The following is a 15,945-nucleotide window of genomic DNA, read 5'->3' as shown; positions in this document are numbered from 1 at the left end:
TTGCTATTAATCGCGACATTCCTGCCATATGATGGCAACCTGTACATGGTCGAATCTCGACCACACAAAGAGTGACTTATATCATAAGTGATGATCTATCGTCGGGGAACAATAACACGCAATCACTGTTGACTTTCTATAGTGACCTTATACTATGACCTTCTGTGGTGACCGGACTTAATGACCAGATGATATGAATTAATCTGATCTGATATATCGACGATATGATAATGGACCTGATAGACTGACCCGCAGTAACCTGTTGGGGAGCTTGTATCTAGTTAAAAACGTGTCGTAACGTACGCACATCGCAGGAGCATGTGATAGGAGCTATAACAACCTTACGCTCCTCGCCCAGTCAGTCAGTCAGTCAGTCAGTCAGTCAGTCAGTCACTCAGTTACTCACTCAGTCAGTCAGTCAGTCAGTCAGTCAGTCAGTCAGTCAGTCAGTCAGTCACTCACTCACTCACTCACTCACTCACTCACTCACTCAGTCAGTCAGTCAGTCAGTCAGTCAGTCAGTCAGTCAGTCAGTCAATCATTCATTCAACCAATAATTCAATAATCATAATTTAATCATCCATTCATTCAATCATGCAATATTCATTCATTAATTCAACTATTCAATAATATTTAATTTAATCATTCCTTCAATCACTAATTTAATCATTCATTCAATCATTCATTCAATCATTCATTTAGTGATTAATTCAATCATTCATTTAATGAGTTACTCACGTCTTATTTTTTGTATTGTCATTGGTAGGGAAATAACGGCATTCGTCATTCGAATGTATATCACTGTTCTTATTTGAATGACGAAAGAAAATCATTCGCCATTCGAATGTAATGTAATCGTGTACGTTGAATGAAGAATATAATTCTTCTTTCGTTATACGAATGCAGTTTAATGATGTAAGTTGAAAGATAAATGACAAAAAATATTCGTCATTTAAATGTGTTTTAATGACGAATGGCGAATAACATGCTAACTTCTCAATAACCTCAGGTGAAAATAGCGTGAGGACAACGTCAGTCATGTATTTGTTAGCACACGCCTTTCTTATTGTCATGGATTCAATCGTGTCATTTCCAAGTGAGTGGCTCGGTGCCCCAATACACGTGTGACTATCTCGAGATCGATGGTTAGTTGTATCTCGGTATCTCCGAAGAATAAACGAAATGGAAAACAAACAAATAACTATAATATTAAAATATACAGTTTTTATTTCTGATCAATATGTACATACAGTCAAACACCGTTGTGTCGAACTTTGATGTGTTGAATGTACGGTTGTCTCGTAAAGTTTGGTTCCTGCATATTCCTTCATTCCTCTTTTCAGTTGTGTCAAGACAACGGTGTTTGACTGTATCTCTACGTCATCCCTAACAGGTGGATATCGCACCTGGGGCTACAATTAAATAGAAGTGAGATGTGTGCTTTGATTAGTTCATGTGAACTTATTTATTAGCAGCCTAAAACTACACACTGTCGTATTTACGTTGATAGAAGAGGGGTTTAGATTTATTTAATGAAGCATGTACACCATGGAAAACTTCCTATAACATTTTCCAGCAATACGTCTATTCGAATGTCAGAATAGTTTTCAAATGAAACTATGTCCACGGAAAGATGGCAGAGTATGTAATGATCACATTCCATAGTTGAAATGCCAAGATGCGGGAATAGCGCTCCCTTCACATTTCTACTTAACGTCGTCTTAAGAATAACTTTCCCTGAAATCAATGTTGAGTTCTAGTACACATATGACCTTTACGAGTTGAAGTCCTAGATAATGGAACACCTATATATCACAATTCTTCGGTAATTTGTTTGTTCTTGGTGAAACAAGAGGAGGTAGTAGCTCTGATAAGGAAGTTGAACATTGATTTTTCCGATGTTGTGTATTCTCGTGAGCTTTCTAAACTTTCAGATAATGGTTGTCAATTAATTTTGTAACAGAGACTATTTTGAGTTCAAAATGATGAGTCAGATTCACGGTATGACAGAACCACACCGCGATCGTGTGAACACACACACACACACACACACACACAGACACACACATGGGCACAAACAAACACACACACATGAACACACACACACAGACACACACATGGTCACACACAGACACACACATAGACACACACAGGCACACACTGACACACACACGTAAACACACACAGACACACACATAGACACACACACATAGAACCACACAGACAGACACACACACACATACAGACACACTACAAACTACATATATACACACATCACATCACACACACCACACACTACATGGATGGATTACTAAGTCGCATGCCCTTAAGTCTATAGTCTAATAAATCTGAACCACCTGTTTACGTTCGAATTTGTCTCTTGCAAAATTGTCGATAGAACTCCTTGTGACTGAAATACCTCAAACCACAGGTAGATCGATATTTCAACAGCAACAGTCTGTAAAAACTTCTATCCTTTTCGAACGGGCAAAAGTCATTTTTCTAGCATTTCCGACTCGAAGGCGTCAAATGGTGTAACCCTGCTCAAACAACGAGCAGGAGTCGTATGACGCACGTTCATGTCGTCGTAGAATGAGCATGGTCGAATGTAACATTACTGGAACATTGCTCGACACAAAGTAAGTTGACTATTGAAGCTTGCCACGCTGAGTCTTTACGCACAGATATAAGTATAACGCTGATGAGGCAGTTAAACTAGTCTCTCAAACAAGAGGAAGTGGACGAGCAGATGAAATGTGATTGTCTAGCAAATGTTTCCGATGAAACAGAATAATGTTTGTGCCCAACAAGGTAAAAAAAAAATTGATCAAACGAATTACATTTTCTTACGAGGACGTCTCTTTAAGTCAGTATAAGTCCATCAAGTACCTCAGTCCGCATGAAGGAATCTAGGGATCGTTTTAAGTCTGTGTCTGGAATATGTTACTTGCAATAAGATTGTCTGAGTGTGGATGTACTTTGCTTCAAGCAGTAGCATAGCTTTATCAGAATGGGGCGTTGCAAAGGTGGTTCTATCTTTATATCCACGAGATTCGTTTGAAAATGGATACAGGATACCAACTTATTTAGCCAGACAGCTACCTGAAGTAGCTACTTTTGCTGCCATTTAAGAATGTTGGTAATCTGATAAGGTCAGCGATGTCTTAGATTTTGTCATGTCCTGTCTTGAGTGCATGTTTAAATTATAAACAGAGCTCTATTTCTTTGACAACCTTTTTACACATTTTCTGCTTTTTTAAATAGTTTTCTTATGAATATGGAAAGGGCTTCGTAGCTTTGTTTGCTTAAGGGGAATATTATGTTCAAGTGTATCGAGAGTAAGACGTTAAAATGTTTGCTGCACACTGCTTTCTGCTACCACCTCTAAACATGTATACTCAGCCACGCCAAGTTCCGCTAACATTGCGTACCCTTTCACCACGATCCTGGGCACTCATACAATTACCATCATTCAAGTGTACTAGGACAGCACCACTTTGGGCCTTCCTTCCACATTAGTGTCGAAATAATGCAATAAACCCCTGCCTGTGATATACGTAAATGAGTTGGATGTCTTTATATATGATCTGGAAACATTCTTTGGAAACGTTCAACCTACGTATCTTGTGAATGTGTAAAGGTTTAGGTTAATTACATTTAACTATAGTCAATCATTAATGTAGTCAAGTCAAGACATTAATCTTAAATTTAGCATGTCCATGTAAACTTTCGAACCTGCTTACACACTGTTATGTTTAACCGCCATTGAGAAACAGGTTTAGTTTTGTCCTTGACAAACTGGAAAGTCCACGAAATTCATCGTAGAATGTTTTAAAATCAACAGGACCCTCGACATCTTTCTTGCTCCACTCTCACACTGTGGCCTGATTGTTTGACATACGAGTAACATCATCATGGGGTGTAAACTGTAACAAACTGTAACAACGAGAGTGTACCACATGGATAAACGAATAGTATAGAGTGAGTGAGTTGAATGTAACACCCATTTGAACAGTATTCCAGTTATATCAAAGCGAGTCAGCTTAATGTGGGAGGAACGTACGTACCGATGCAGGTCTCAGACGTTTACCACTTTGGTGAAACCCATGGGCTTAGTATTGTGCTGACAAACCTATCATGGCGAATCGGGATTCGAACCCACGATCATAACTGTCTAATCTGTCCTTGGGACGCAAATCTGCACAGCCAACTGTGGGGACTTAGACGACTGGACCACCCGTGACCCTGTAGTATAGTGGGAGTGTGTGTGTGTGGGGGGGGGGGGGGGGGGGGGGGGGGGGGCTGAAGAACAAACTACTACCAGTAAAATTAGTTGTTTAGAAAAGTACTTATATTATCTATTATGTAACGCATATGAGTCAAGGAAAAATACATTCCCCAAGCATCAGGTTAACCGTATATAGTAGTACATGTATGTAGTAATTGTCGTGTGTTGAAATTTGCACGAAATTTGAAATGATGCCAATTCATGAGAACACTAGTCAAGATCGCTTCCACCCCTTGCATGAACAATGATGGTTATTGTTGAAGTGTTTCCACCTTGCAATGAGTGAGTGAGTTGGTGATTGAGTTGGGCAATTACAGTTGGATTTCACCATCAGCAAGTTTAGTCACTTTCTGTTGATATATTTCTCAGATTGATCGCTCGGCCTATGAGTATATGAGATTAACTATTTTAAGGGGGGCAACATATTTGCTTTATGTCATATCATAATCAGTTGTCTGGTAGCGTGAACATCGTTCCTGACATATATTATTCTCTGACGATATTGACCCGTGCTCATTAGTTTTACAAACCAAGTGACAGGAAATAGATTTAGTATCTTTGTAACGAGCATGGAGCTGTTGGGTCGAAGAAAAGCTGACGATTTGACGAGTATGGCGGGTTAAAAACATTGATTGAACCACAAAAGTATACTTCCAGTGGTTTCGAAATTCCTAACGCGCTATTTCACCTTTGTGGCTATGATTGAATAACTGTATGATTAACAACCTCAATTGTCAATCTGTTGAAATCATTATGTTGAAAGTGTAAATATTGTTACACGGTGTAACAGTTCTGCATACCCCTGTCTAAGTTACACACGTGTAGGATCAACAACGACTTCGCCACAAAGTATTTACAAAGTATTAACATGGATTCCTCATGGCTAATCTCCACACAATGCAGCACTTTTGCTGACAGCGGTGTAACGCAACATTCTCGACTTCGCCATGGGAATAACGCATGTCCAAATGTCAATAACTAATTGCACCAGTTAAGATGTTAGTAGTTAGTATCTGCATAAAAGTGACAAAACCGGTTCAACAATCATGAGGGGGCACAGATGGCCCACTCGTCTGAGGCGCCGCGATTCGCTGTGCAAGTAGAAAACGTCTGAGACCGGTATCACTTCGGGCTTTCCTCACACATGTGATTGGCACGCCATGATATAACTGGTATACTGTTAAAAGCGGTAACCGTATTAAACCCATCTCACTAAATCATTACATTGCTATAATGTGTACAAATACAAGCAGGTGATGTTTGATAGAATCATGTCGTCCCTTGGGCACACCAGAAACCATATGATTTTCGGTTCGAATCCCGGTTCGCCCCGATTATATTTCAAGGTTTGTCTGCGCCATACCCGTGCTCGTGGGTTTCACCAAAGTGGTAAACGTCTGAGACCGGCATCACTTCGGGCTTTCCCCACACATGTGATTGGCACGCCGTGATATAACTGGTATACTGTTAAAAGCGGCGTTAAACCCAACTCACTCACTCACTCACTCACTCACTCAATAATCAAGGGAAATCTCTGCTAAAAGCAGAGTCGATTGTACGAGTCCGACTGTCATTGAGCATATGGTTATACATCACTAACAAATAGTGATGACACCAGGTGTTCACGAATAGATGAGCCCATCTGGCTCAGCGGGGGCAGCTGTCGCAAACACATGCAAAGGCAGTTCAAATCTATACCAACATATTATGGTCAATCTTAGTCATTCATGTTTCAAATTTGGAAATCCACATGTCTACCAGGAAATCTTTTGAAAACTAAAACCTGGCCATCTCATATCATAACAGGTGAACCCATCGTGAACTAAAGCAAGTTCATTGTCATCAGACAAGTAAATCAATACGTCAGGCATTCTTACACACGAGAGAATATGTATGCGTATCGTGCAAATATATAAATAGGATACGCTCACCTTTTCGCGAACATCTTGTGTCATCACTGTTTGATAGTGATTCATAATACTTGCTTATCATATAGTCGGAATCGTACGATGGACCTTTAACAGATATGTCTGATTTTAAAAAGGGTTTTGTCGTTTTTATTTACACGAGTGTCAGATACATGCATGAAACAATCGACGCCAAATCTGTTTTTACCATGGACATGTTTTAGCTGCTTTTATTTATTGAAAACAATTACTTTGTCTTCAGGGTTTGAAAAGTAAATTGTTCGCCGGAGATCATGGATGTTCTGAAATGAAAACGTTAAATTGTTTGGCTTATACTCTCATTGGAATTAACATTGCTTGTTTTGATGCAGAAACCAAAACGATATCCAGTTTCTAACATATATCCCAAACTTTCCAATGAATATCAAGTGGCTCTTATATGACAAAACCATTTTGTCGAACATGATGCTGTATATGCATCATCTTGTATGTTTGCTTATTGCAATTGATAACAATTTCATGCGTCAAAATATCTTTGGAAAACATTGAATCAATGGCCAATTACAACAAACAGGCCAGACCTCAATATCAAATCTACCGACCAGCGAACTTTCGGCATCAAGCCAGACTTGCTGTTTGGCGGTAATTGGAGTGTAGAGCAGCACCACCCATCTATCAAGATAGACACGATGTGAATCTGAAAGAAAAATATATATTGATAGATTATTAACATGTGTGTTTTCCTTAATCAAAGGCAAATTTGATCAATATGGCCGCTCCAAGCTGACACACAACTGTATACTGAGCATCATATGACACCAGACGCATTCATCAACTGATACTGATAACAAAGACAAACACAAATGTACTTCAAATGTCAATGTCCTCCAATAACAATTTACTCATACATTGCATACTGTTTTATTCTGATTGGCTAAAACGAGGTATCAATTTTAGGTTTGAAACCTCTTTTAAAATAAATCTGCACATTTAAAACGTACATATGAATACATCGATAACCCATACATCTTTCCACAAAAATGCCGATAACCCATCATAAGTGTGTATGTTCGATATCGGAACATTATCGGATCTTTGTGTGACGCCCCGAGCCATTCACCCCCCTGACTGTTTTGATGATGAGATGAAGGCACATCGTTTGTCTACACAGGATAACGTTCATAACACTTTTGGTACATGACACAAACAATAATAAACGTAAAACAAACATCAGAAAAGCTCTTTAAACAAACTTTAAACATGACAACATATAGTGTTAACAAACATTATTGTGATCGATATTTATTGCCGTCTGGGTCAACCACCAATGCTAGGATTTGGCAAGAGGGGATTCCTCACCCGCACTTCTTTCCATATCTAGGTCGACGACGTATGGTGCGAGTTTAGCACCAACAATCAGGTGACCCAAAATCATAGCGATGATCTTTAGAATTCAAACGAGACGAAACCAAGCTCCTATACGATGGTACTGCTGGCTGTCCTATGGCTTCACGAGACTTGTATCTGTCCCAAATGACAACCAGACATCACTGGTCTCTTCCAAAGGCCGCGACAACACACAAACCCAGCTCTCGACACTAACTGGTACACTACAGAGTCGGGATTGGGTGGTCAGGCTCGCTGACTTGGTTGATGCAGTAATCGATCCCAATAGCGTAGATCGATGCTCATGATATTAATCACTGTATTGTCTGGTCCAGACTCGATTATTTACAGACCGACGTCATATAGCTGGAATATTGCATAGGCATTTAGTCATAACAGCCTATCAATCATGATGAAATCAAATTCAAAACAAGCACAATGAGCAACGATACACGATCTACTGTGTCAGGACCACAACAGTTGAGCTTCAAATACCGTGACAGGTCACAAAAATGAAAACTCTGTCATGTCGTACCGGGCCGTCCTGTCTGGATCTGGGCTCCATGCTATTCGGTGTGGTTCCACTGGCAACAGGCTCTTGGTCGTTGTTATGACTTATAAAATTTATCATTCGCAATCGTTTAATTTTGTCATATTTTTATTCTTACATAAACACAATGTACTTCACAATGAACAACTATTGTGATAGAAATGAAGCCATGCTTTCATGCCACTCAGAAACTTGCAAATTGCCATTGTCCGAGTACCCGTTTCTGACCTGTGCAAAGATGTTGATTTCAAACGTCTTCAGGAGCAATTGCAGATGCCCTCACAACCGATGCCATCTGTGTCTAAAGAGAGGGAATGCTTGATCAAACCATTTACATTAGTTCTTACTACATGTGATGTCTTGAACACATGTCGGGTTTTGATGGGCATGTTCACTGAAGTTATCAAGCCACTCGAGATTTACTTGACAATACAACTGCAAAATGTGAACGGTTATTCCCACGAATAAACACACCTCAGAAGTCCCACGACCCAGCGACGGCTCAACAACATCATGCTGCTGCATATTCACAATTGATGGGTTTACTTTAAAGAGAAAGATATTTGATACTAAAATGGAAGCATGAACACCACTAAGTCACCACTATCCTTCCTTCAGTGACCGTATCAACCGGAATGGACTCCTGAACACGACATGGAGTGATGTTGTCTCTGTCGCCATCCGCTGCTCACTGGATTCTTTGTATAATTGCCTGAAGAGAAACCCATCCTCGATCTGAAACGTTAATGTTTCTGTTTAGGATTGTTGCAAAGTGGCAGACCATTTATTTAGAATCTACATAACATAGATAAATTTGTCCAAAGGACTACAGAATAGCTGAGTTGTACAATCATCACACACACATACAATCACACACAAACACTAACACTAATACACATTAATACTAACACTGACAAACACTAACATACACACACACACACTTACACACACACACACACTAACGCACACTAACACTAACACACACACACTAACACTATCACACACACACTAACACACACTAAAACTAACACACACACTAACACTAACACACACACAAACACTAACACACACACACTATTACTATCAATTTCAATCAAATGAGAGTTTGCCCGTAGCTATATCCCCCGCCCCTGTTGCAGAATTTATGACATGATTAAATCTAAACAAACCCTAATCTTTTTTAACCGAGGTGGAACTTGTCATGGAAATTGTGAAAAAGGAGAGTTTGGAACCTAAGTCCATCTTGTTGCCATGGAAACGTAAAAAATACAAATTTCTTACATTTCTTAATAGCAAAAGGAACCAGTTCAGCATGTACCTGACAGACCTGTAAAGTTTAATGAAAATATATTGAACGGTTTATGAGTTATGCTCCGGAAACGAACCCTACCCTCACAGAACCTAAGTCCATCGTGTTGCCATGGAAACATAAACAATACAAATTTCTAAACATTCTAAATAGCAAAAGGCACCAGTTCAGCATGTACTTGACAGATCTGCAAAGTTTGATGAAAAAATATTGAACGATTTCTGAGTTATGCTCTTGAAACGTGACGGACGAACGCACGGACGGACGGACGGAGACCGTTTCTCTATCATCCGGAAAAACTTTGTTGGGCGGGGGATAATAATGAGTCTCAAAACTAAATTCATTTGGGTATAAGAGTGCGGCATCTGTTATCAAGGAATGTGAAAGTAATTCACACACTGAACAGGAAGATTCCCTGCAATTTCTGAAGTAGAGAATTGCGATGCAATGACCATATCTACCTCATCAGAAGTATATATGTTGGGGTAACCGACAATGAATGAGTATGGTTTTTCGCCGCTTTGTGCAATATTGCAGCAAGGCGGAACATCACACAGGGGCTTCACGCATCATACCCATGAAAACAATCCACACAAAATTTGTTCAATGTACAGGAACAAACCCAGACCTTGGGAATCGAACCCAGACCTCCCGCTTCACAAGCGAACGCTTTAAACACAAAGCCATCTCACCGTTTCCGTAAGTGACAGAACTGTACGGCGATATCACGTTTTCTCTTTCACTTTAAGAACATAACGCCCATATTCAAGCACATGATGAGGGTTAACCCCCAACTCACTCACTCACAAGATACAGCACTGGCGCAGCTTCGCTTAAGTGCTGTCAACTAAGAGGCTGGCGACCCACAGTCTCGGTGTATTGAGACTATTCGGGTCTCAGCAGCACGTTACGCGGGACGCAAATAAAATCATATATTATACGCAGTCAATATATAAAAAGAATTTATAGTGCACTTAAACCTTTCCTTTATATATTTAAGTTTTCTATACTTATTCAGTCATTTAACTTCAAATTCCAATTCTTTATTAACTATACTGAACCAAATTAAAAACTTCACAATCCTAAAATTTTAACATTTTGACCAGTTATCATTGTGGGCCCTTATTGTGTATTTAAACAGTAATGGCCACGTACTGTCTTCAGATAACACCCGTTTTTGTGCAGGTGAATCGATCAAAATCATGTGCACAGCACTATAGTGGCAAAAGTGGTTTTTCACGTGCAACTGGTCACGTGGCCATAATACCGCACGTGGTTTCAGCCATACTTGTTGGCAGTCATTAACAAAAAAAGAAAAACACAAGAAAACAAAAGTTTTTACGGCCATTTGTCATGCCACGCCTTTCAAATGTGCAACGTGAACGTGCCATCGGCATGTTGCAGACGGGAACTTCCGTAGCTGAAGTCGCAAGGACGATGGTTTTAGTCGACGGACTGTTTATGATTTACAGACGCGTCTACAGCAAACGGGTACCACCGCTGATCGCCCTCGGCCAGTTCGACCACGTGTGACGTCACATGCAGAGGATCGTCAGATTGTCTTACGTCACCTCTGTAACCGATTTTTGACGGCTACATCAACCAGAAATGAACTGTTTAGGGGTAGACTCAGTGCGCAAACTGTTCGAAACCGTCTGAGAACTGCTCACCTTCAAGCACGACGGCCATACTGCAGGCCGATTCAATTACACAGACGTCAACGTCAATTGTGGGCACAGCGACACTTACGATGGACTAAGAGGAATTGGATGAGTCGTCTTCAGTGATGAATCCGGATTTAATCTTCGATTTGCTGATGGTAGGGCGAGGGTGTGGAGGCGCCGTTATGAACGTTACGCCCAGTGTTGTGTACAGGAAGTTGACAGATTTCGAGGTGGAAGTGTCATGGTGTGGGGTGCTTTCTGTGGCAATGCACGTTCCAGGCTTCTTGTCATCCGTGGCAACCTCAACGCTGCTGCTTACCGCGACCAGGTACTGGCACCAGAACTTCTGCCTTTTATGGCAGCATATGGACCCGGTTTGATCTTCCAACACGACAATGCCAGACCCCACACAGCAATTTTGACAAGGAATTTCCTTCAGAATGCGGGAGTCAACGTCATGGACTGGCCGTCAAGGTCTCCCGACCTTAATCCCATCGAACACGCCTGGGATGCTCTTGGCAGAAGTCTGCGCACTCTCCAGAACCAACCACAGAATTTGCAAGATCTTGGCACCATTTTGCAGCAACAATGGCGTCGTCTTCCCAATCATGTGTTCACAAGCATCACAAGATCCATGCGGAGGCGTTGTGTGGCAGTTGTCAACGCACATGGTGGCCATACACGCTACTGAACTTGTGTGCCATCAGATTCTCGTGCTGGGGACATATGATTTAAACTGTTGATGTTATTACCGAATACCGTAGGTGCTTGGAACAAATTATAGTTACCATCGTTAATTAGAATCCTTCTTTGGACATTAATGATTAAAAATTACCTTCTCTGATACATTTGTCCGTTGTATATCATATATGGGATTACTTTTAAAAATGTGAAGTTTTTAATTTGACTCAGTATACAAATGTATTTTATATAGGTTTTCGTCTGGGAATGACATTCTGCCTTTGGAGATTGAATTCTAATTAAAACTGAGATAATAATATACATATAAATGTTCTTCATACGAGTCTGAATTCCATCAAAGAAATCAAAGATCGAACTGGAAGTCACATCGTATATGCATTTCATCGCTAAAAACTCTGAGTTGGTCTCCAAAGTAATTTGGGACCATCGACATTTTCAAAGTGAGGGATGTTTTTAGGTTAATTTGCCTATTTGAACTTCGGAATTGGGTGACGGAACAAAGTTCTTGAGAGTAGAAAGATGTCGGAAATGCCATGGGCACTCAGCATCTTCTGTATCCAGGCTCAGGGGAGATGGGGATTACTGCAAAAACAAGATTAAAAGTGTTAGGATTTCGTTACCTTTTAAATCTATCCATTAGTGACGATCTTTTTGCAGAACAAAATCCATATATGGCTTGAAGGAAGAGGTGGTCAGCATTGTGATATGCTGGTTTCTGTATGTCGAATATTTATTTAATCTTTTGTGGTATCCACATAGGTTTACTGTAGTCTTGGCCATATGTGGACACCAAGACATTTTGAATATTGTTTGCGTGAGGGAGTACAAAATCGCATGGATACCTGACAATGCTATTGATACCGACAACCGCCCTTTTGAAGTGGCCTCCTTGGCTAAAGTGACAATGTCTTACCGGGCATGCCGTCATGTGTAGTATATTTCACACATGTAAGTTCTTATTTCTTAAAGGGGCGATCGGGTAGCCTAGTGGTTAAAGCGTTCGCTCGTTCACGCCGGGTTCGATTTCCGACATGGGTACAATGTGTGAAGCCCATTTCGGGTGTTCTCCGCTGTGATATTGCTGGAAGTATTGCTAAAACCATACTCACTCACTTAATTCTTAAAAACGTGTTTAATAAGCATGCGGATAATGCATTTGCACGCTCACATTCCAGCATATTCCACTCACTATGGTAATTGACTTGTCCATTCACAGAGGCACTCGGCATTACGACAGTGCTATATGATATTTCAACCGCCACAAATGTTCCTTTACTTTCAAGACGACATAAGTATACTTCTCGTAGATGTACTTTGTATGTACTGTCGATTCAAATTTCAAATAGGTCATATCCAGCAGTGTGTGGATGTCGTACTAATTACTAGAAATTGTCCGGTGACTTACGACTTGTGTCATTAACCATAAATGAAAATGGCGTTTTACCATCAACAATGAGCCCTATTAGTGGAAACTAGCGACTGGAACGTTTGCACATCAACGACGATGCGATCAGTCATGAAGAGACACAAGAACGCCAATGCCATCAACACTTGGTCACCCAGATAACGGCACATCAACGCTCATGCCATCAAATCAACACTTGATCACCCAGAAGACGGCACATCAACGCCAATGCCATCAACACTTGATCACCCAGACGACGTCACATCAACGCTCATGCCATCAAATCAACACTTGATAACCCAGAAGACGGCACATCAACGCCCATGCCATCAACACTTGATCACCCAGACGACGTCATATCAACGCTCATGCCACCAAATCAACACTTGATCACCCAGAAGACGGCACATCAACGCCAATGCCATCAACACTTGATCACCCAGACGACGTCACATCAACGCTCATGCCATCAAATCAACACTTGATAAACCAGAAGACGGCATATCAACGCCCATGCCATCAACACTTGATCACCCAGACGACGTCACATCAACGCTCATGCCATCAAATCAACACTTGATAACCCAGAGGACGGCACATCAGCGCCCATTCTATCAACACTTGATAACCCAGAAGACGGCACATCAACGCCCATGCCATCAACACTTGATCACCCAGACGACGTCATATCAACGCTCATGCCACCAAATCAACACTTGATCACCCAGAAGACGGCACATCAACGCCAATGCCATCAACACTTGATCACCCAGACGACGTCACATCAACGCTCATGCCATCAAATCAACACTTGATAAACCAGAAGACGGCATATCAACGCCTATGCCATCAACACTTGATCACCCAGACGACGTCACATCAACGCTCATGCCATCAAATCAACACTTGATAAACCAGAAGACGGCATATCAACGCCCATGCCATCAACACTTGATCACCCAGACGACGTCACATCAACGCTCATGCCATCAAATCAACACTTGATAACCCAGAGGACGGCACATCAACGCCAATGCCATCAACACTTGATCACCCAGAAGACGGCACATCAACGCCCATGCCATCAACACTTGACCACCCAGAAGACGGCACATCAACGCCCATGCCATCAACACTTGACCACCCAGAAGACGGCACATCAGCGCCCATGCCATCAACACTTGACCACCCAGAAGACGGCACATCAACGCCCATGCCATCAACACTTGACCACCCAGAAGACGGCACATCAGCGCCCATGCCATCAACACTTGACCACCCAGAAGACGGCACATCAGCGCCCATGCCATCAACACTTGACCACCCAGAAGACGGCACATCAGCGCCCATGCCATCAACACTTGATCACCTAGAAGACGGCACATCAGCGCCCATGCCATCAACACTTGATCACCCAGAAGACGGCACATCAACGCCCATGCCATCAAATCAACACTTGATAACCAAGAAGACGGCACATGAACGCCCATGCCATCAAATCAACACTTGATCACCCAGAAGACGGCACATCATCGCTCATGCCATCAACACTTGATCACCCAGAAGACGGCACATCAACGCCCATGCCATCAACACTTGATCATCCAGGAGACGGCACATCAACGCTCATGCCATCAACAGTTGATCATCCAGAACACGGCACATCAACGCCCATGCCATCAACACTTGACCATCCAGAAGACGGCACATCAGCGCCCATGCCATCAACACTTGACCACCCAGAAGACGGCACATCAGCGCCCATGCCATCAACACTTGACCACCCAGAAGACGGCACATCAGCGCCCATGCCATCAACACTTGACCACCCAGAACACGGCACATCAACGCCCATGCCATCAACACTTGATCATCCAGGAGACGGCACATCTACTCTCATGCCATCAACAGTTGATCACAGTCTAGTCAAGGACGACACCAGTAAATATAGGACACGGCGCATTAATGCCCATGCCCTCAACCATGAACTAGAAGAGGAAGGCACGTCAACGCCTATGCCATCAACACTGATGGGAGACCGCTCATTAACGCCCGAGCCAACTGCATTTGTATATCATATACTCACCCCCATCTAATTACAAAAAATATATTCACCAATAGTAAAGTATAGTATTATGAAAATATCAACAAAGGCTGTTGATTCTGTGTTTTGAGGGAAATTGCAGTTTCATCAATCTAAAATTATGTTCTTTGTTAAAATACCCAGAAGCAATACATGTTCGGTATAGTTAGATGCTCCGGGAAGTTGGTGCACGTGATTTAGAGTGGTATTTGAAACAGACTCATCGCTTTGGAATTTCCACTGGCATCACTGTGTTTCATAAATTCACAGGAGGAGTTGATTCCACGGAGCGGTGCCATGTCCCAGCCAAGCCGGAGGTGGTATGGTGAGTATGAGCAAATTAGTACAATGTGAGCTAGCTAACAGCAAAAAGGTGCAGAAAACATTTTGTGGATGGAGCATACCGGCATTTTATCCACATTACCTCGTACGTGTATCATATGGGAATTGGGCGTTTTATTGGAACATTGTGATACTCTTCTGATAAATACGTGCGACTGTACATGTGCCTGTGTTATTTTCGATAAATCTGACAATATCACGTTACCAGTGGATTGGTTGGTTGGTTTGTTGGTTTGTTGTTTAACGCCGCACTCAGCAATATTCCAGCTATATGACGGCGGTCTGTAAGTAATCGAGTCTGGACCAGAC

At 41.7% G+C, this 15,945-nt stretch overlaps 1 protein-coding gene across 2 annotated transcripts in view; it reads left to right on the top strand.

Annotated features, from left to right (window-relative positions):
• The window catches only part of LOC124115617 (rhodopsin-like), a 93,320-nt gene that overhangs the window by 48,705 nt on the left and 28,670 nt on the right, over positions 1 to 15,945 (top strand). The window contains exon 2 of one of the 2 annotated variants that reach the window (XM_046476670.2): positions 15,565 to 15,619. The exons of the other annotated variant lie outside the window; for it this stretch is intronic. The gene's annotated coding sequence lies outside the window, so the exon portion shown is untranslated. The remainder of the gene's footprint in view (positions 1 to 15,564; positions 15,620 to 15,945) is intronic. 2 annotated transcript variants of the gene reach the window in all.

This window comes from Haliotis rufescens, unplaced genomic scaffold (assembly GCF_023055435.1).
Source record: "Haliotis rufescens isolate VD_foot unplaced genomic scaffold, xgHalRufe1.0.p SCAF_10, whole genome shotgun sequence".
In the NCBI taxonomy this organism is placed as follows: Eukaryota; Metazoa; Mollusca; class Gastropoda; order Lepetellida; family Haliotidae; genus Haliotis; species Haliotis rufescens.
The sequence above is the reverse complement of the archived record's forward strand: the minus strand, read 5'-3'. Positions and strand labels throughout refer to the sequence as shown.